The sequence below is a fragment of the Bos javanicus genome, chromosome 13 (assembly GCF_032452875.1).
Source record: "Bos javanicus breed banteng chromosome 13, ARS-OSU_banteng_1.0, whole genome shotgun sequence".
NCBI lineage: Eukaryota > Metazoa > Chordata > Mammalia > Artiodactyla > Bovidae > Bos > Bos javanicus.
In genome coordinates this window covers 23,379,422-23,400,900 of record NC_083880.1, presented here as the reverse complement: position 1 = coordinate 23,400,900, position 21,479 = coordinate 23,379,422, and the positions used below count along the sequence as shown (strand labels likewise).

The 21,479-nt window shown below is 40.4% G+C and overlaps 2 long non-coding RNA genes and 1 other non-coding gene across 3 annotated transcripts in view; 1 reads left to right on the top strand and 2 right to left on the bottom strand.

The window, feature by feature from the left end:
- Nucleotides 1–109: 109 nt before the first annotated feature.
- LOC133259037 (uncharacterized) lies at nucleotides 110–2,809 on the bottom strand. The gene is made up of 2 exons (XR_009740241.1): nucleotides 1,250–2,809; nucleotides 110–535 (listed from the first exon to the last, which is right to left on the bottom strand). It is a non-coding gene; the product is annotated as an uncharacterized LOC133259037 (long non-coding RNA).
- Nucleotides 531–21,479, top strand: part of LOC133259038 (uncharacterized) — a 157,792-nt gene continuing 136,843 nt past the window's right edge. Inside the window, exon 1 of the long non-coding RNA XR_009740242.1 lies at nucleotides 531–1,184. This is a non-coding gene — a long non-coding RNA (uncharacterized LOC133259038). The remainder of the gene's footprint in view (nucleotides 1,185–21,479) is intronic.
- On the bottom strand, nucleotides 20,727–20,799 carry TRNAS-GGA (transfer RNA serine (anticodon GGA)). The gene has a single exon. It is a non-coding gene; the product is annotated as a tRNA-Ser (tRNA).

Sequence of the window (21,479 nt, the reverse complement as noted above, 5' to 3'; positions counted from 1 at the left end):
TTCACTCAGTTGCAGTCAGATGAGGCTGGGCTGGATATCCAGGTGCCTCATTGCTCCTCCATGTGGCCACTCCATTCAGCAAAATAGCCAGAACTTCCTACATGATGTCTTCAGTGTCAAATTGCAAAGAACTGGAAGCTGCTTGACCTTCTTGGTGCCTGCCTTCCAAAGTCCCAGAATATCGCCTCCTTGCATGCTGTTAATCAATGCAGTCATGGGCTCCAGCCTAGATCGATGGGACATAAGCTTTGTCTCAGGTGGGAGTAGCAGTAGGTGCATGCAGGCAGGGGCAGAATTATTCAGGGTTGTCCCTGGAGAATAGCTGCCACAGTCCACCCTCTGCCCACAATTCACATTTCTCCCTTACACAAAACACAGCTCGTCCCTTTTCCCAGGACCACCAGTCTCATCCCATAATGGTATCAACTTGAACCCAGGATTTTATCATCTAAATCAGGCATGGACATTGATGGATCTTCTCAGTTGTGTTTCTTTGGATGTGGCTCCTTAGTATGGTTCTTCTTGCTCTAAAGATCTATAAATTAGAGAAGTTACTTGCTTAGAGATGATAAGACAAGAATAGGAAGACTGGAATAGCCACGGGGGTGGGATGGGGAAACAGTAGGCACACCATAGTCATGATTTATGAGCTTCTGAAATCGTGCAGGGCACACATTCCCGGTCCTTCACTGTAGGCCAGTCCTGATCTCTAGGATTAGTTCCCAAGAGTCTTGGCTCTGCCCTGAGTCATCCTTCGTTTCCCATAATAAATAGCCCCTCTCTAAAGGTAAGCAGCTTTCTTAGCCTGCTTACTGCCTGCAGAAGTTTGAGGGTCTTGAGACCTCTTTTCATCGTAAAATGACTATTCCTTTCAGTCCAAGTGGATACAGTTCATTTAAAACATCATGCACTTTGTTTATATCAGATCACGGACAACTCCACTGGAGGAAAGCCACAGCTATGTATTTTTCTGAAACGGGCCTGTGAAGTTCCTCTGGGACTACGTCCTTGGGATTCTTAGAAGCCCTGTTGTCTGGGAGAGAGGCCATATGAGGCACACCCAGAGGATTCTTAGAAGGCTCTTTGTTCGGCTGAAAGGACTTTATGACACATCACTTAAAATCTTCCTGAGGTTTCAACAAAGTGTCTCACGGTCCCACCCTTAATCTGAACTTGACACTGAGGTATGTTTTTCTTTGTGTGTCCTGATTTTATTTTTTTTCCCTTTCCCTCTGAGTCCATTTCTTACTTTGTGAATTGCTTTCAAATCCAGTAATCTTGGTTGCTTTATATTTCCTTTAAGGCTGCTCAAAAACTGTATACTTCCTTTAAAAAAATTTTTTTTTCTTTTTTACTTTACTCTTCATAGGCAGCTAAAAGCAAAAACAAAATAAAGCAAAAATGGTCTTTCAACAGTCTGCCTGTAAATATCCTCAGCCAGACTCATGTGTTCCTTAGGTCCCTTTTCTCTTTCCCAAAGTGCAGGTGAGAGTTTCACCACTGGGTGTGTCATACGTGTGTTTGCACAACGTGCTGTTATGACATCATAATACTCAGGTCACCTTTCCTTCAGTCTCCAAGAGCAATTTCATTGCTGTCTTTCAAGTCTTTACTTTGATCTCTTGAAGGAACTCCATCCTGGTCCCAACACAAATGCCACATGTTTTAGATTTTTGTCAAGGCAGACACCATTTTCAGGTACCAAGTCCTGTTTTAGTTATCTGTTGTTGTGTAATAAACCACTATAAAACTTAGTGGTTTAAAACAGCCCTTTTATTATCTCTCTTGACTTCATGGACTTAGCTGAGCAATGCCTTGATTGACGTCAGGTCTCATGGGGTTGTACTCAGATTGGGACTGGGACCAGATGCCTGGCGCTTGGCTTCTTCACCTGGCCTCTCTCTCCAAAAGACATCTTACCCTTCAGGGCTTCTCTGGGCCTCTCTCCATCAGGGCAGCCTAGTTTTCTTCTTCTTTTTTTTTTTTTTTGGCTGCGCCTCACAGCTTGCAGAAGTCTTAGTTCCCAGACCAGGGAATGAAACCAGGTCCTTGGCAGTGAAAGCTCAGAGGCTACTGGACAATCAAGGAATTCCCCAGCATGGTTTTCTTTAAATGGCAGTCCAGGGCTCCAAAAGGGAGAGAGTGAAAGATGCTAGGCTTTCTTGTTGCTTGATGAGCATGGAAGTCTCAATGAGTCACTTTCCCTGCATCTTACTGATGAGAGGAGTTGTAGGCTGTGCCTAGATCCCCAAACTCCAGTTGTTTATGAGAACAGAGACATGTATAAGGAACCGTGGGATTGTTGGGGGTCTTTTTTGAGGACATGCCACTACACCCATCTTCCAATCTTTCACCTAACTAGCCAAGCACTGTCTGTATTCTTCCCCTGGGCTTCCTTTCTCTCTATCTGGAGGGACCGCCTGAAACTCTGCCCCTTGATCGGCTTTGTCCTCACTGCTGCTCAGTAGGATAATTGGGTCACTGCTGTCCAGCAGGATAATTGGTGTCAATCTTTGGCTTGCACCCATGCACTGACCTGATCCTTTGTGACTTTATTCAGCTCTTTTCTTCCATTGTCACCTCTTCATAAGAGACCCTCCCTGCCCCCGCCAGTTTGGCCATAGATGTTGGCTGAAGGAGAGGGCCTGGGGCAATACTGGTGGGTGAGGTAGGGTTTTAGGCCCACTGCTCCCACATCTCCTTTGACCCTGATCCTGAAGGATCATGTCCATCTCATTGTGGATGACTGTGGAGCTGCTCGACTTTATAACATTGTGGGTCTGACAGAGCCCAGCTCAAGATGGTGGTTCTGGTCTCATGATTACTCAATGACATTGTGGTCAGGTGCACTGTACCTCAACCCTGGAGTGTGTTCAAGGATGGGTTTTGGATGGTGTGTAACTATTGGCTACAGATGGTATGGCCTTGTTCCAGAACTCTAAGGGTCTATATTATGATTCTCATTTGTGGGATGGCCATTAACTCCACAAGGCACCTTTTTCCACCAGAGACACATCTGAGACCATGGGATATGTTGAGTTGTATGGCCCTACTGGCAAGGCTGCTTGCATTACAGTCCAGACTTACAGCAGTACCCCTTCCTGTTCTGGGCTCCACTCAGCCCTTCATGTCACCTGATAAATGGGTTGAAGTAGTGACAGTCAATGTGGAACCTGACGAGCCCTAGCAGGCATTGGCCATTTTCTTAGTGATGGGAAGTGTGAGATGCAGTAGTCTGCCAGTTACTTTCCGAAGGGGTCTCCCAACCATAGGATTCCTTGTAACTTCACCAATATGGTGGCCTCTGCATATGGGATCCATTTCTGGACAGCATGTATCGTACCAAGGCCTCTGATGTACTTTGCCTTCTTGCTTATCTGCTTTGTCTGTCATGATGTCATCATTAGGGTGGACCACCTCACGATCCTGCAGAATGTCTAGGTAGTCCAGGCTGCTCAGACCATACAATAAATGGGGTGAAAGAATTAACATGACCATGGAACTAGACTGGAAATATAACTTGTGTCTGTCCCACATGAATGCAGACTGCTTCTGACCTTCCTTCCTGGTGGGATGGCCACTGTGCATATACCCTGGACCTTGTTAATTGCAGGTACAATCAAGGCCACCACTTGATAAAATTTGTGGCAGTCCACTATCATCCTCCAGGATCCATCTGATTTTTGGAAAGATAAAGCCAGTGAATCCAACGCAGATATGATGAGGACTTCCTCTGCATCCTTTAGAGCTTGAAGTGGTGGGAGTCTCTGCACTTCTCCTTGTGACATGATATGGTTTTTATTTTCTAGCTGGTTGGGGGCATAAGGATGCACTTTCAAAGCTTTGCATCTGACTAGTCCCACTAGGATAGGTAGCTCATGCCCCACAGACCAAAGAAACACTGTGGGGCTTTCTGCCAACTACCAAGTATATCCATATCAATTATGCATCTATGCCTTCAGCACTGCTGCGTGGTCTTTGAGACCAGGACTCCATTCGTTACCTGAATCGTGAAAGTGCCCACTTGGGCATCAGTGTTAATTCAGACCCTTTGCTCTTGGAATGTCTGGGAATTCCTTTCCCCCTATGTACTGGAGTGAACAGTTATGTGTCCATTTGGGGTAAAGACTGGGAGAATCTTCATCATAAATACCATATGTGGTAGGATTCTTCCTCCCAGGATGCAGCCAAGCTTTAATCAGTGGGTTCCCAGCTTGAGGGATGGCTCAGATCCAGAATCTAGGCAGATTGTGGTTATCTTTTATTGGGGTGATTGTTCTCAGTCCTTGAAGTCTCTTGATTGTGTTATTTGGGGACTGTGCCTATTGGCTGCTTATCCATCTTGTTCCTAAGGATGCCATGTTCTGTGATGCATCTCCATATGTCAGCAGGTCAGACTCCACTCTTCCCCACTCCTTCAATCTAACCTTGCCAGTGATTACAAGAATTGCCCACACCCTGCCCTCTGTTCAACACTGTACTATCCCAGTTGCTATCAGGGAGCCCAGTTCTGTAGGAGCACCCCCAGTGTCAGCCCAGCCCACAGATGACAGCCACACTGACCTTGACAGTGACGTTGGTGCCTCTCACCCTGGTGTTTATTTATTCAAGGGCATCCCCTGGGCTCTCCCACAGAACAGTGTTGGTGAGTGAGTTTGCTAAGCTGACACAGTAATCCACTCTAGAACATTCCTCTGAACGTTTTGAACTTCTTTTTTCCTGTCCACTGTGGCAGTTCTGGGATTCCCTCTTCATCAAATGTAGCCACGTTTCCTACAAGCTTCTCAGAGTCCCAGCGTGTGTTGGCATCATCTTCCAGGATACTTATTTAGGGTTAAATCCTGTGTCATAGGGTTGTCCATATTGATCAGCTTTCCTTTATCCAGCTTTGTCTTCCACTCACTTTGATCCAATACCCTTTGATTCAAACACACTCTTGGGACTTTGCTGGTGGTCCAGTGACTGACTCTGAGCTGTCAATGCAGGGAGGCCAGTGGGGGAGGGTGGGGCCCAGGTTTGATCCCAGGTAGGGGAACTGTAGATCCCACATGCCGCAAATAAGAGTTCACATGCTGCATGCAACTAAAGATCTTGCATGCTCCAACTAAGACCCGGCACAGCCAAATAAATAAATACTTAGATACACACACACTCTTGGTTTTTGCTGGTACATGTTAGCTTGGTCCTGTGGCTCCTTTGGGGGGCATAATCTCTTCTCTTAGCAGGCAGGGTTACACAGGTTAAGTAGACTTAACCCTACTTATTTGTCTGATGGCCAGAAGGGAGGTGGGGGTAGGTCTGAGGGAAATGTGTTTATTCTTGCAAGACAGAAGACTTTGCATTATCTTGAAACAAGGAGGGAGGCGTGGCCTTTCATGGGGTAGGGTGGGCTACTTCTGCAGGCCCAGAGGCTGGGGAGAATGGGGGAAGTAGCATGTCCCCATCACACGCTGTAGGGTCAACTCCTTTCCAATAGGCTCTGTTCTTAAGCAGCAGATGGGCCAAGCCTGAGCATTCAGCCTCTTCTGAAGCTTGGCTCCTCCTGCAGTAATTGAGTCTTGGACTTGACCCTCAGCCTTTCCTGCTCTCCACTCATAGGAGATGAGAGTCTCCTTAAATGGTGCCAAAGAGGCTGTCTGATTTCACATTCATTTCTAATTGGCCTTAACCCCAGTCTTTCATTGACTTTCTCTGGTGCATTTGTAGTTCTCAGCAAGTCTTCTAACTACTGCTTTTTCATTTCTCAAAGTCCTGAGATATTGCGATGACTGGTACATTCCTTTCACCAGTATGCTACCCCTGTTCATGCCATGCACATTTTAATAACTATATCACCCTCTCATGACAGAGACTGTCTGCGCCCCATTCTACACCAGGGATGGGTCTTCAGTGTCAGCTGGCCAGTGAGAGTGGGTGATCCAGCTCCAGAATTTGTTTCAAATAAATTTCTGAAATTAAATAACATGAACTTACCTGCTCAGATATGTCCGACTCTTTGCGACCCCATGGACTGTCGCCTGCCAGGCTCCTCTGTCCATGGGATTTCCCAGGCAAGAATACTGGAGTGGGTTGCCATTTCTTCCTCCACAGGATCCTCCCGACCCAGGGATTGAACCCGCATCTCCTGCATTGGCAGTCAGATTCTTTACCACTGAGCCATCAGCTCAGGAGGCCCCAGCCAGGATATTGCCACTAGGATATTTTTTTGAAGAATCAAATGGATTCCATTTTTATTGTGAGTAGTTTTTCCTTAAAGTTGTTGTCATATTTGATTCTATTTGTAGCAATTTAAAGCAGGTTATATGTTGTACTATCTTTTCTTTAGAAACAGACAAATCTAGATTGAAAATAATTTGAGTGTTTATTGTAAATACAGTTGTAGAAGCAGAGTTGGGACTAAAGGGAAAATACATCATGTCTCACAAAATGGATTGAGGTGTACATTATCATGAATTTATTGCTTTTTGTTTGTAGATGCCAGAGCCGAGGGGTCTATTAACATAAGTAAGAGTTCATGGAATGACTTTTTTTGGGGAAGAGAAGCCTTGAAACTTAAAGTCACTTGCAGATGAAACATTGAAACTTTGAGTTTGAAACTCCTCTCTGACTATCTGGTGCTCATTATAGCATCCATAAGCCCCGTATCATGTAGTGACTTGCATTGTAGTTATTGCTACTGTTTTATCTTTTCTCTTAGGTATTTCTTAACATTTTAAAATGTGGCTTATTAAAGATAACTTGAGAATACAAACAAAAGGGAAAAGTGTTAGGCTTAGTTGTAATCATATTGTGCATCCATTTTTGTGCTGTCACTTTTCCTTTGTGTCTTGTAATTTTACATGTAAATATCATGTAAAAGTGATTTACCCAGACAAGTATGTAATACATTTTTAGTGACATTTAGCATGTATTCCACAGCACATGTAACTATTTCAATACCACTGAACACTTATAATGTTTCCTTTCTTCACTGTTATACATGATAACGAAATGTGAATCTTTGTATATAATGACTCCTCCCTCATATTTAGAATGAATTTCACAAGTAATATTTTTATGAACAACACTGCTGAGGCAGAGTGTTACTATATTTGAAGTTCTTGATATGTGTTGGTAAACTGCCTTTAGCAAGGGCTGGGCCACTTTGCAGCCTCACTGACAATATGTGAGAATATTTGTTTTGCCATCTTTCTGGCAGCAGTGAGAATTATCATTTAAAAACTAGCCCCCTAATATTTTGATTGGTAAGAAGAGTGTTTCCTTATTGCTCTGGTTTTTATGTCTTTGGCTACTGGGGATGTTGATAATTTCCTCATGTTTGTGCACTTGCTCTCTCTTCTGTGATATGACTGTGCGTGTTATAATAATAAATCTATTTGTAATATTGTATATTGCTATAATATGTAGTATTGGAGAAGGCAATGGCACCCCACTCCAGTCCTCTTGCCTGGAAAACCCCATGGATGGAGGAGCCTGGTGGGCTGCAGTCCATGGGGTCGCTAAGAGTCGGACACGACTGAGCGACTTCACTTTCTCTTTTCACTTGCATGCATTGGAGAAGGAAATGGCAACCCACTCCAGTGTTCTTGCCTGGAGAATCCCAGGGACGGGAGAGCCTGGTGGGCTGCCATCTATGGGGTCACACAGACTCGGACACGACTGAAGTGACTTAGCATAGCATAGCATGGTGATTAAATATACTATATATAGTATATTGAATAAATGTACTATATATTGGAAAGACCTTGATGCTGGGAAATATTGAAGGCAAAAGAAGAAGGTGGCAGAGGATGAGGTGGTTAGGTAGCATCACTGACTTAATGGATATGAATTTGAGCAAACTCTGGGAGATAGTGGAGGACAGAGAAGCCTGGTGTGCTACAGTCCATGGTGTCACAAAGAGTCGGACGTGACTTAGCAACTGAGCAACAACTAAATTGATATAATTCATATACATACAATTCACCCAGTTATAGTGTACAGTTCAGTAATTTTTAATATGTTCACAGAGCTGTGCAGTCATTGCCATGGATAATTTGGGAGCATTTTCATGACTCAAACAAGGAATCTGGTACCCACTGGCAGTCATTTCTCATCTTCCTTGAAACCCACCCCAGACCTGGGCAACCACTCATCTGTACTCTCTGTCTCCCTATGTCTACTTGCTCTGGATTCAAGAGAATCATACAAACATTTCATATGATATGGTATTTCAGGGCTTCTGTGGCTGACTTCTTTCTCTTAGCTTAAGTTTTCAAACTTCAGCCATGTTGTAGCAGATATCAGTACTTCATTCTTTTTTTATTGCCCAATAATATATTGCCATATAAAGATTTTATACATTTTATTTCCACTTATCAGTTGATGGTTATTGGGGTTATTTCTAGATTTTGATTATCATGAGTAGTGCCTCCTTGAACATTATAAGTTTTTTTTTAACTTTTTGTTTTACATTGGAATATAGCTGATTAACAATGTTGTGAAGGTTTCAGGTGAACAGCAAGGGGACTCAGCCATACATATATATGTATTCATTTTCCCCAAACTCCCCTCATATCCAGGCTTCCACACAACCTTGAGCAGAGTTCTGTGTGCTATAATGTACAGGTTTTTGTGTGGACATGTATTCTCACTCCCCTTGGGCATATACCTAGGCATGCAATTGCTGGGTCATATGATCACACTGTATTTGAACTTTTGAGGAACTCCCAGACTGTTTGTGCATGATTTTTGCATATTTATCTTTTGGGATGTTGGTATTTTTCTTTTAGATTTGTATGAGATTTTTATGTACAGCCAATATTCATCTTGCATACTTGCAGAAACTATTTTATCTCCATAGATTGCTTGTCTTTCATTTGTAATGTTTTGTGTGTATGTGCAGATAGTTTTAATTTTTATATTGTTGGTTCTGTCAATACCTTATTTTGTAACTTATTTCATTTCTAAGCTTTAAAAAATGTTCTGTAAAGTTTGATAAATATCAAGGTTTATTATAATTTTTCTATAATTTGATCTATAAAAAATTTCATGACTTCATCTATTTAGTTTATCTGAGAAAATGGTATGCGATCTCCATTTTCCTAACACGTCTTCCCTCTCCTGATGAATTTTTTTTGGGGTGGAGCTTCCGTGGTGGCTCAGTTGGTAAAGAATCTGCCTGCAAGGCAACCCTTGGGTCGGGAAGATCCTCTGGAGAAGGGAATGAAAACTCACTCCAATATTCTTTATCATTTATTATTTTTTAAACATACTAATATTCATTTTGTTCAGTATATACATTTTTACAGTAGTGCCACATGGTTTAAATTGTTGCAAGTTTATGTTTCATATCTGGAAAAACAATCATTTTTCCCTTCTTCATCTCATTTAATGAATTATTTTTTTCAAAAATTTCTTGATGATTCTTATTTTTTTCCAGATGTTTCCTGGATTTTCCCAAAGTCATGTTATGCTTTCTAAATACTATTGGAATATGCACTGCTCTTACATTAAATGCCTAATTTGATTTTGAGAGACTTGATATTTTAATAGGATTGAGTTTTGTCATCCAGGAATCTTGCCTATCTCTCTGGTTACAGCGTTTTGAAATATCTTAGCCAAGTATCGAGCTCACATGGAAATTATGTCTTGTTTATTTCCTTGCTGGGGTGGATCTAGGTTTTGTTGGGGGCGGGGGCTGCAGCTTGTGCAGTTTTGGAGCCATTCTTTAGGGAGAATAATGAGGACACATTATTATGTATTTTAATATGTTATTAATGCCTTTAGTGGGCTTCCCAGGCGGTGCTAGTGGTAAAGAACCTGTCTTCCAATGCAGGAGACACAGGAGACTCAGGTTCGATCCCTGGGTTGGGAAGATCCCCTGGAGGAGAGCATGGCAACCCACTCTTGTATTCTTGCCTGGAGAATCCCATGGACGGAGGAGTCTGGTGGACTATGGTCCATAGGGTCTCAAAGAGTTGGACAAGACTGAAGCAACTTAGCAATGCCTGTAGTAATAAGCCATTTACCAAACTTAGAAAATATTTTTAAATACTCGTCTGGTTTTCCATTTTGGAATTTCTATATAAATGTTCACACTGTATGCAAATAGCAATGGCTTTACATTATCTTTTATACCTTTTCCCATATCTTAAACTTCTTGAGAGAAAGGATTGTAATTAATAAATGTTAGTGATGGATGATAAACACCAAAGTTATATTCATAGAGGACTCAGAAAGATGAATTTGATACTCACCAAATTTCATGCTTCAAATGAAACAAAATTTTGCAATACTGTAGGATGTAGCCAACAGTCCCATTAAATTTGCCTTAAAGACATATTTTATTGGAGTGTATAACAGCGTACTTTGTATTAAGACTGAGTTTTTAATACCATTTTAATGCTCTAAACTCAGAGTATATTTATAGAGAACATTCAACAGTTTTCATTCCAGAAATTATTCAAGAAACTTTGTATTTGGCCTAGATTCTTGTGCCAAAAATAGATTACCAAAATGGGAAGAAAACTTCCTAATGAAAGAGTCTTGAGATCATAAATCAATAATTAGGTTAAAAAGCCTCACTGGAGACTTCTAGTTAAAAAACAAAGGAAAAAAAAAAGGACAGTTTATTTGGCATATATTTTCTACTATTACAGCATTTTATAAAATAAGGGATCAGATTTTTATAGGCCATCTGAAAACTACATGTTTTAGGAATCTCAGTAGGCAATCTGCCTTATTCTTTAATGTCTTTGAATTCTAATGTAAGGTGTTGTAGGACAACAGAAAAAATAGACGGTTCAAGTTATTTCTTAGTTAACTGCCTTTGTTGGAACTGAAACAAGTTTTTGGAAAACAAAATCCTACAGAGCTCAAAGGAACCGTCAAGTCTGCAGAACATTATAGTTGATGGCCCTGGGAACACCACCCCTGATTCTTAATTATCCAAATAACCAAGAATTCTGGGATGTTTTTAGTAAAGTCTTTTTGTTTTAATAATCTAAGACACCTATATGCAATTAGAAGTGCCTAGAATATTATGATTATAGCTGTTAGTTAAATTAAAATGAAAGTGAAAGTCGCTTGGTCGACTCTTTGCAACCAGGCCAGAGTACTGGAGTGGGTAGCCTTTCCCTTCTCCAGAGGATCTTCCCAACCCAGGGATCGAACCCAGGTCTCCCGCATTTCAAGCAGATTCTTTACCAACTGAGCTATCAGGGAAGCCCTTAGTTACATTAAATGCATAATTAAATGTTTGGGACACGGAGTTAAGAAGTGATGTGTTCAAAAGCATGTACCTTTAAGTGGCATTAAGTAGCCCACCATTAAGGTGGAGGGAGAAAATCTTAGGGGTGCACCTGAAATTGTTTTCAGTTAATCTGACTTAATTAGATTTTTGCCATTTCCTAAACAGAACAAAATAAAAGCATCTTAGAATTTATATGTGCTTTCAGAGTTGGTAATCATAGCAAAATCTGTAAGTTTTAGGAGTTTGTTTTAATGTACGGGAGTTTTGGACATTTCTTCTTGTAAATTTTTTTTTCTGTACAAATGGGAATAAAAAGTTGATTACAGGCATATGTCAGTGATATCATGGATTTGGTTCTAGATTACTGCAGTAAAGTATTCCACATGAATTTTTGGTTTTCCATTGCATATAAGTGTTATGTTTACACTTTCAAGTGTGTGGTAGCACACTATTAAGTGTGCAGTAGCATTATGCCTAAATGTACACAGCTTAATTTTAAAATACTTTATGCTGAAAAATGCTAAAAAAATGTATAATGGTAACATCACAGATCACTGGTCATGGATAACCTAACATACAATAGTAATGAAAAAGTTCGAGTTATTGTGAGAGTTACCATAATGTGATGCAGAGATAGAAAGTGAGCAAATGCTCTTGGAAAAATGACCCCATGGACTTGCCCAATGCAGGGTTGCCAGAAGCCTCACTCTGTAAACAGTGCAATAAAATCTATGAAAGACAGTAAGGTGAAGCACAATAAAACAAGGTATGCCTATATCACTGTGAATTAGCGCAGAGGAAACAATTGCTTGAGATGCACAACATTCCACTCAAATCAAAAAGCCTGAATTTGGAACGAAATTGTGAAAGACACAACTAAATAAAACTTCATAACCCTTAATTACCTTAATTGTGGCCAGACGAAAGAAAGAGATGAATAACAGTACAGTTGTTATAGCTCTTCCAATGGAGGGCTTTAAATGGAATATTGTGATTAGTGTGTGGTTGCTTCAGCTTTAACCTTTTATCGTCTAGTCTTTAAAGCAGGACGTGCACTATCATATCTAAAAGCTCTTTAATTTTTAAAAACCCTAGAGAGCCTTTATGTGTGACTTAATTAAAGTTCACATCAACCTTAAATGTGTATCCAAGACAGTTTTCAAAAGACGCTTACATACAGCCTGTATGTATCAGCTTACATACAGCCTGATCATCAGAGTATGATTCACTCATAATCATAATCATGATTCACTCATACTCTGATGAGCATCTCCAGTGGTTCTCACTCAGGGCAGCCCCTGCACTGCCAGAGAGTTTGGAAATGAGGCGCATTTAGGGTTGATAGAATGATTTGATATGTGGGGTGCCACTGGCCCTTAGAGAGGGGGCAGTTTGTTTGGTGTTACCCCAAACTTAACTCTGTTCTGCACAATGAAAAATACTCTTGAGTCCTGCTAGAGTTTTTTTTTTTTTTCTTCTTCTTCTTTTAATTAGATGGGTCCACTGGGAACCCCTACCCTTTTATTAAAAAATTATTATTTTATTTATTTTTGGTTGTGCTGGGTCTTCGTTGGTGCATGGGCTTTTCTCTCGTTGCTGTGAATGGGGGTTACTCTCTAGTTGCCTTGCACAAGCTTCTCATTGCAGTGGCTTCTCTTGTGGCTCACAGGCTCTAGGGCATGGAGCCTTCAGTAGTTGTGGTACATGGGCTTAATCGTCCTGCAACACATGGGTTCTTCCCGGACCAGGGATCAAACCCATGTCTCCTAGATTGGCAGGCAGATTCTTCACCACTGAGCCAGCAGGGGAGCCCTGCTGCTGGAGTTTAAAAAACATGCACTGAATTAAGGAATATGGTCAATGATACTATAATAACTTAGTCTGAGGATAGATGGTTACTGGACTTCTCATGATGATTGTTTCCTAATGTGTGCAAATGTCAGATCAGTATGTAGTACACCTGAAACTAACACAGTGTTGTATGTCAACTCTGTTTCAATAGAAAAAAAAAAAAGAAAAGACACCCTGAGCCATATCCTACTACAAATATGTTAATAGTACATTAACACTGGTATAAATCAGTGGCCCTTCACTGTAAAGTAGTACTGAAAAGTTCTATCAGAAGCTACACATAAAGACTCATAATTTAGGAAAAGTCGTTATGGACATAATGTCATTAAATGACATAAAGATATTGTGTCAGAATTACTGGAAAACTTACTCTGTATATCTTATCTTTAAAACTTTGTTACTTTCTTCATCATAAGGTTTTTTTTTTTTTTTTTGGCACTAATTGGATGTTTTAAAAGATTGTGTCAAAATATTGTTGATCTTGATTACTGAGTTTAAATTTAAGGAGACTTTTAAATTTTGTGCCCAAGGTGAGTACCCCTCTCCCTTCACCCTAGTCCTGGCTCTGGTGTACACAGTTAGTTGAATAAGGTATTAATGGAGTCAGTCGTACAGTTACTGCAAAGGCAATGAAATCTTTTGTTCCCTGGAGCAAAGATAGAAACTGCAAATCTCTTAAGCCATGGCACAACTTAAGACCCCCAAAGTTACACAGCATCTTTTTGCTGGATTCTATTGGTCAAAACAGATCACTGGATTCTGCCCGAATTCAAGGAAAGGCAAAAGAGCCTCATCTGTTGGTGTTGGAGTGGCGAGGTTATATTGTCAAAGAACCTGTGAGATGGGAGAGATTGTTGTAGCCGTCTCTGAAAGCATCATCTATCACATATCGTGAAATGAAATTCTTACATAATAGAATCTGAGGCCCAATGTTTTAAAAAATGAAAGCAGCACCCCAACTGTAATTTAACAGACGAATAGAAGAAAATAATTCATAAAATGTGTATTCAATATATAAATGCTCAGGTATGACTACACTAAAGATCTAGTAAGGTAGCCAGATTTTTTTTTTCTTTTTCGACTGTGCCGTGTGGCATGCAGCATCATACTTCCCCAATTGGGGATCCAACCTGCACCCCCTGCAGTGGACATGTGCAGTACTAACCATTGGACCCCAGGGAGGTCTCAAGTACCCTGATTGTTGGAACCCGGCTGCCATGCTGTGAAGAGGCCTGAGCAGTCACGCAGAGGGACTCACCTGGAAGAGAGGTATGGTCTGCGCTGATCTGCAGCTGAGCTTCCAGCCAGCACCAACTCCAGTTGTGTGGGTGAGACGATTTTGACATCTTAGCTGTCCTGAGCCTCACTTAACATCACACCAGACAGAAGAACTGTCATGTGAACCCACAGAATCATGAAAGTAATAAATTGCTGTTTGGGCTTGTTCGTTCTGGTGTCATAAATAAACAAAGTAGGCTATGAAGGGGGACATTAGGAATATTCTTTATAAAAAGGGTTGTTAAATCTGATACTATTGGGGAATTTCCCTGATGGGTCCAGTGACTAAGACTCCATACTGCCAATGCAGGGGGCCTGGATTCAATCCCTGATCAGGGAACTAAATCTCACATGCTGCAACTCAGACCTGGCACAGCAAATTTAATTAATTAATTAAAAATCTGATATTGTTGAGAATCACTGTCACAGATAGTAAATGCTTTACAATTAGAATGTTTAAAAGATTCAATAACTTGCAAAAATGTATTTTCTAACTGAAGATAATTTGGATTAAAAAATTTATCAATTCCTGGATTTAACAAGAGAACCAATAAGCCAGAAACTTGCCACAGCCATGTCTGACTTTTTCTTATTTCCTCTCATTTTTTTTTTTAAGTGAAAAGTTCATTATTCTCTACTGTGCTCATTCACTTCAGTCTTGTCCAACTCTTTGCGACCCCATGGACATAGCTCGCCAGGTTCCTCTGGCAAGAATACTTCTCGGGATCAGGGTATCTTCCTGACCCAGGGATTAAACCCATGTCTTGCGTCTCCTGCATTGCAGGTGGATTCTTTACCACTGAGCCACCTACTGGAAGACAGAAGAACGTAGGCAGGATCAGCTGTAGGCCAGTGGTTACCTACTTGTGGGTCAGAAATTACTGAGGCCCCTTAATCTCCATACTTACCAACTATCATCTCTCTGCTAATTCTCAAATGTATACAGATGCTGTTATGATTAGGAATGTACAGATGAATTAAAAGTGTTACTAATTTTCTAGTTTTTTGGTCATTTTTCATTTTTCAGTTCTGGTGGTATTTTGACATTCAGAGTTTTTATATTTGAAATATTGGGAAAACCATTGGGGGAAGTCCCTATATCTACCTACTAATAGATTTGTAGCTGCTAAGATTCCTTCAAACCAATTAACAACAGCAAATTAACCACTGTCTGCTGTTCATTTGGTTTTATGGACCTTGACTTCTTCCTGTAAACTGAACAAGTATAGGAAAATTAATTCCATAGAAAAGTTCAAGAAGAAATTTAGGTGGCTTCCATAAGGTAACAGAGCTCTTAATTATCCACCATAATGAGATTGCTTCATGGAGTCATTTTTAGAAGGCAAAGACTTAAAAAAAAAATTTTGGCCACACCATACAGCATGTGGGATCTTAGTTCCCCAAGCAGGGATGCAACTCATACCCTCTACATAGGAAGTGCAGGATCTTAACCACTGGACCACCTAAAGAAGGACCTCTCACTGGAAGTTCTGAGAAGGCAAAGACTTTTTGTATAAAGGCTACTGGGAGAAAATAGAAAACTAGTGGGTGTATGAATGAATGGAAATTTTTAGTAATTTGTGGTATATGACTTATATGCTGTAAGTAAATAAGAGTAGGTCTGAAAGTTCCACATTAGTAAATGTTTATTAAATTTGAACATATCTTATAATATTTTTATAGTGCTTTGTATTTTCCAGAGGACTTTCCTGACTGTTATCTATCTCACAAGAGTGTCCTGAGAACCTAATGAGATGTTCTTCCCACTTATAGACCAGGACAGTGAGTCCCAAAGTGAAATACAGAGCTAGGGCAGGAGCTTAAATCTCTCAGAACTCATCTTTATGATAAAAAATTATAAAACGTGTGTTCTAGTTAGGTACTGGTACTGGATTTGCCAGTTCCTAATGGATATTAACTTGATGTACTCAGCCAGAGAGAACCTGCTGTAATATCCGTGCAAGACAGAGAGAGGGAGAATGATACATAATCTTAAAATATGAACAAAATCAAGGTGAGCAATGTTGTTTGAAAAACTTACACATTGAAGTGATTTCACGTAATTATTATTCTTATTCTTTGATATGGACAGTTGATGATTTACAGAATGAATAAAAGCACCTCAGTGCTGCTAAGTCGCTTCAGTCGTATCTGACTCTGTGCGACCCCATAGACGGCAGCCCACTAGGCTCCCTGTCCCTGGGATTCTCCAGGCAAGAACACTGGAGTGGGTTGCCATTTCCTTCTCCAATGCATGAAAGTGAAAAGTGAAAGTGAAGTCGCTCAGTCGTGTCTGACTCCTAGCGACCCCATGGACTGTGGCCCGCCAGCCTCCTCTGTCCATGAAATTCTCCAGGCAAGAATACTGGAGTGGGTAGCCATTCCCTTCTCCAGGAGATCTTCTTGACCCAGGGATCAAACCCAGGTCACCCGCCTTGCACACAGATTCTTTACCATCTGAGTCACCAGGGAAGCCCTTGCATCAAAATTGGAAGAGACTTTAGATATATATAATTGAACATAGGTGTTTTCCATTTTTTTCTCCATTTTTTTTTTTTGTTGTTGGTGACCAATTGATATTTATCAACTTTTAAATTTTGTTAATAAGAAAAATCCAAAGATGAAGTAGGAACAGGAAGGGGAGAAGGAGGATGAAGAGATAAATAACCATCTGTTGTCATCACTATTTCACGTAAGATGGAACACAGAATAAAGGACAGTCATTTAAATTGGGCAGAGCTGGCTTCATGAAGCTCCTTTTCTCACTATCCTGTGGAATGGTGGGAATTTAATGCAAGCTTCACACACTTGCATTGGTAACCACGGATGTAGGACCATCGCTTCATTTTACAGATGAGAAGATTAAAATTTCTCTCCAAGTAAATCCAAACATGGGACTTCCCTGGCAGTCCAGTAGTTAAGACTTTGCCTTCCAATGTGGGGAGTTGGAGGGGGAATGGAGGTGAGTTCAATCCCTGGTGGAGGAGCCAAGATCCCACATGCCTTGCAGCTAAACATACACACACACACACACACAAAACAGAAACAATATTGTAACAAATCAATACTTTAAAAAGTTGGTTCACATAAAAAAAAAAAAAAGCCTTAAAAAAATCCAAACATCCTTTAAGATGCATAGTTAAGTTGATTCACAAAATAGTTTTTGTTGTTTCTTTTCTTTATTTAAAAACTTTTTTTAAAGCAAGAGGGTCCTACTTCAGTTTCTGTGCTTATACTGACCCCTTCCTTACCTTAGAGATAATGAATCTTAAAAGGTTTAATTCTAGTATTTTGTAGAGTTTCCTGCTATCATGTCAAAAACAGTACTATCTTTCTGGTAAACACTGGCTTCTTTTCCTTTACATTTGCACTGCAGTTGTGCATAGAAATTTATTTCTCTGATGTGAAACCTGAACGCTGTTCTAGCTCCTGATGTCATTAACCAGAAAAGTCAAGTCCTTTATTCACATTAACTAGGTTGGTGTATAAGTAGAATTGGGGACACTGTTATAATTTTGTTATAAAACATAATAGGATTTTTGTGACATTGTTATCTTCGTAATGCCATGTCTGTTGTTTTTTTGTTTTGTTTTGTTTCCTAGCTTCTTTTTTTTTTAAATTTTATTTTATTTTTAAACTTTACAATATTGTATTAGTTTTGCCAAATATCGAAATGAATTCACCACAGGTATACATGTGTTCCCCATCCTGAACCCTCCTCCCTCCCCATACCATCCCTCTGGGTCGTCCCAGTGCACCAGCCCCAAGCATCCAGTATCGTGCATCGAACCTGGACTGGCAACTCGTTTCATACATGATATTATACATGTTTCAATGCCATTCTCCCAAATCTTCCCATCCATAGTCTTTCCAGTATAGAGAACTTTGTTTTCTTAATATAGATATTCTGGTTTCTTCCAAATCTGCATACCTAGGAAAAAAGATGTTAAATTATTTGTTGAAATTGGACATTATCACCAATCTTTTCTTCTTCATCAATCCCTCTTACTTCCTTTTCTCTTCCCCTTCTCTCATTTTTAGCTCAACTCCACTCTTCTCCCAACACATTCCTGTTCCCAGAGTTTCCAAACTACATCTTTTGAAATTCCAGTTTACCTTTACATCAGTGTAGAATTTTTCATTGTATTAAAATTCTAAGAAGCACTTTTTAATATCAATCATTTACACCCTAGTATGAATAAGTTCATGTGTTTCTCTCCTGCCCCTAAGATCTAATTTCTTTTTGAGTAAGAGAGACAGAGAGAGGGAGAGTAACATGAAGATAATGGATCTTGAAGAAGGGTGCCATCAAGTGGGGAAAATGGCGAAAGAATGGCAAAAACATTGACCATGAATTTCATCTACTTTACAGTTTACTTGGGACTGAATGTTGCTCCACTTAAAAAAAAATCCATCCAAGTAGTTAATCAAACTTACCTGCAGACAACTTGAAGTGGACAAAAGAGAAATGGGTGTAGTTATGTTTAAAAAAAAATAGAAAATCATGCTTTACAAATAATGAGCATAAATCCTTCTTGTTAATCATGGTGGTTTGGGTAAATGCATTTATTTGTGTTCCCTCTGTAAACCATACTCAAAGGATATTGAAGGATTAAAAAAGACCAAACACACAAGAACTAAGAGAATGGGAGGAAATGACAACAGACAAAAGATGTCAACAAAGACTGAACAAGTTGGGGAGTGATACCTGATTCAGCAGTATGAGTAAGGTGGAAACCCTAGACTGCTGGTAGAGAGCCAGCTTCTGTCTGCAGAACCCCAGAAAGCCCCAGGAATTGGCAGGAAGTAGGAGTCTCTCAGACAGGGGTCCCAAAGTGGCACCAACATTCACAGACTTCCTTGAGAGGCTCTACTTGGACTTCCGGAGCAGGTCAGCCACCTCTCTCCAAAGACTGGCTGTTTGCAGGAGAGTGTATGGATGATTCAGAGGCAAACAAAGCAAAGGAAATTATCTGGGAAAATCTGTATGATAGAACCTTGTGTGGCTTTGATATTTAGATTTAAGATGCTAATAATGAGTCATAGAAGGTTAATTGATTATGCTGTAACTACACTGAGAGGAGGGAAGATGGTTTTGAGGCAGGAGGGAGATGGGCACCCCCTCCCCAGAGTAAATAGATAGGAGGTTATTCCCTATGGATCGGCTGGACAATTACGAGAGAAGGCTGGGCCCTGGCCAGACCACATATTTCTCATTCTCAAAATCAGGAGACTTCCCTGACTATACGTGCACAGAAAGTCTCCTTGGAAGTCAAAGGGAAGAGATGCTAAGGTCTACTCACAGGTCTCTTCAGTAGGATCCATCTTAGCTAAGAGATGTGTGCACACACATTAGAGGACCCTGAGGTCTACTAAGTACGGACTCTGAACCAAGAAATCAAAATGATTGGCCAAAGGAAAACTGGAAGAAATGCCTCATAAAAGTAATTCACACTGCCACGAGGGTGCAATTCAGGGACTCTCTGGGTCTGTGCCTATGTCTGTCCACACATACTATACTTTTCCTCCTGATAAATATTTCAATTCACTACCTTCCGTCTTTGTGGGAATTCTTTTCTGCAAAGCCTGGACCTTGTCACTGACTGCTGATCTAGTGGCTAGGATTTGGTGCTCTCACTGCCGCAGCCCTGAAGCCCGGCTTCAAGCTGTGGCAGGCCAAGGCCACCCGTAATCATATCGTTTGTTTGGTGGAGGTGGATAGGTGAGCAGTTCATTTTCTGTAGGAAGAAATCAAAAGGCAGTATGAAGAACAGCAAACAAAAATCAAGGAATAGCAGAGTAAACTAGGGGCTTCCCAGGTGCTGCTACCGGTAAAGAATCCAACAGCCAATGCAGGAGACACAGAAGAAAGCCAGAAAGGTGAGAGTGGTACCCCTCTGGGGTGAGATTCCAGAGTGGGAAGTTTCAGCTTTACTCCTTGTAAAGTTTCAAATGTAACTGTAAAAATTTTTTAATTAAGAATTATTTTTTGTTTTATTATCTTTTTTTCCATAAAACACATCTTGGTATGAAAACCAGAAATCAAACGGTTGCTTCAAAAAAATCTGTATTATTCTAAACTTTGACATAACTGAGGATGAAACTGAGAAAAATACTTCAGACTGAATCTTCTTTGGAAAGGTTAGACTTTTTTTTTCTTCCATTTCTTAATTTTATTGGTTTCTTTGATTTTGTTTGTTTTTTACTCTGCTTGGTTCTGTTTTCTTCGTCATAGTGAGTGAAGTTGCTCAGTCGTGTCCAACTGTTTGCGACCCCATGGCTTTGCGACTACCAGGCTCCTCCCTCCATGGGATTCTCCAGGCAAGAGTACTGGAGTGGGTTGCCATTTCCTTCTCCAGGGGATCTTCCTGACCCAGGGATCGAACCTGGGTCTCCCGCATTCCAGGCAGACGCTTTAACCTCTGAGCCACCAGGGAAGCCTGTAAGAACCAAAACAGTAACTTGCCAGGTTTTGTGTTTGTTCAAAAAAAAAAAAAATTGACATGTGAAAGAAATTTAGAAAATCTGAAGTTTATTATTTTTTTTTGATTCTGAAAATTGAAGGGTTGTAGAATAATCATCATTATGGTTTATAACTGGCTATTCTTTTCCTTTAAGCTTAGATTCACTGATGTTTCTATTTAAGCAAGGTAAGCAAGTTTAAAAGAGAGCACAGAGAAACAAACAAGAACAAGAAGGATACTACACTGAAGCTTCTGCTGTGGATGGGATAAATTGCAAAGTCAGAATTTACTCAAGGAAGTAATTTGACTATGTGTGATAGTTGTTGTTCAATAGCTAAGTAAGTCGTGTTTGACTCTTTGCGATGCCATGAACTGCAGCACGCCAGGCTCCCCTATCCTTCACTACCCCCCAGGTTGGAAGGCGTCCAGTATGTGATAGACTCCTCTACAAAGGGAAGCTGACTGCTGAGACAATGTAAATCAAGGGAATTCTTTTCATTTACATATAAAGAACAAAAACACCAGAGAAGGTACAAATAAAGTTGGCATTTATTATTGTCTCAGAATGGCACTGAATTTTATAGCCAGTTAGTGAAATTGGAGTTTGAATTTTTATCTTAAATCAATAAACTTATCAAATTCCAGGCTGGAAA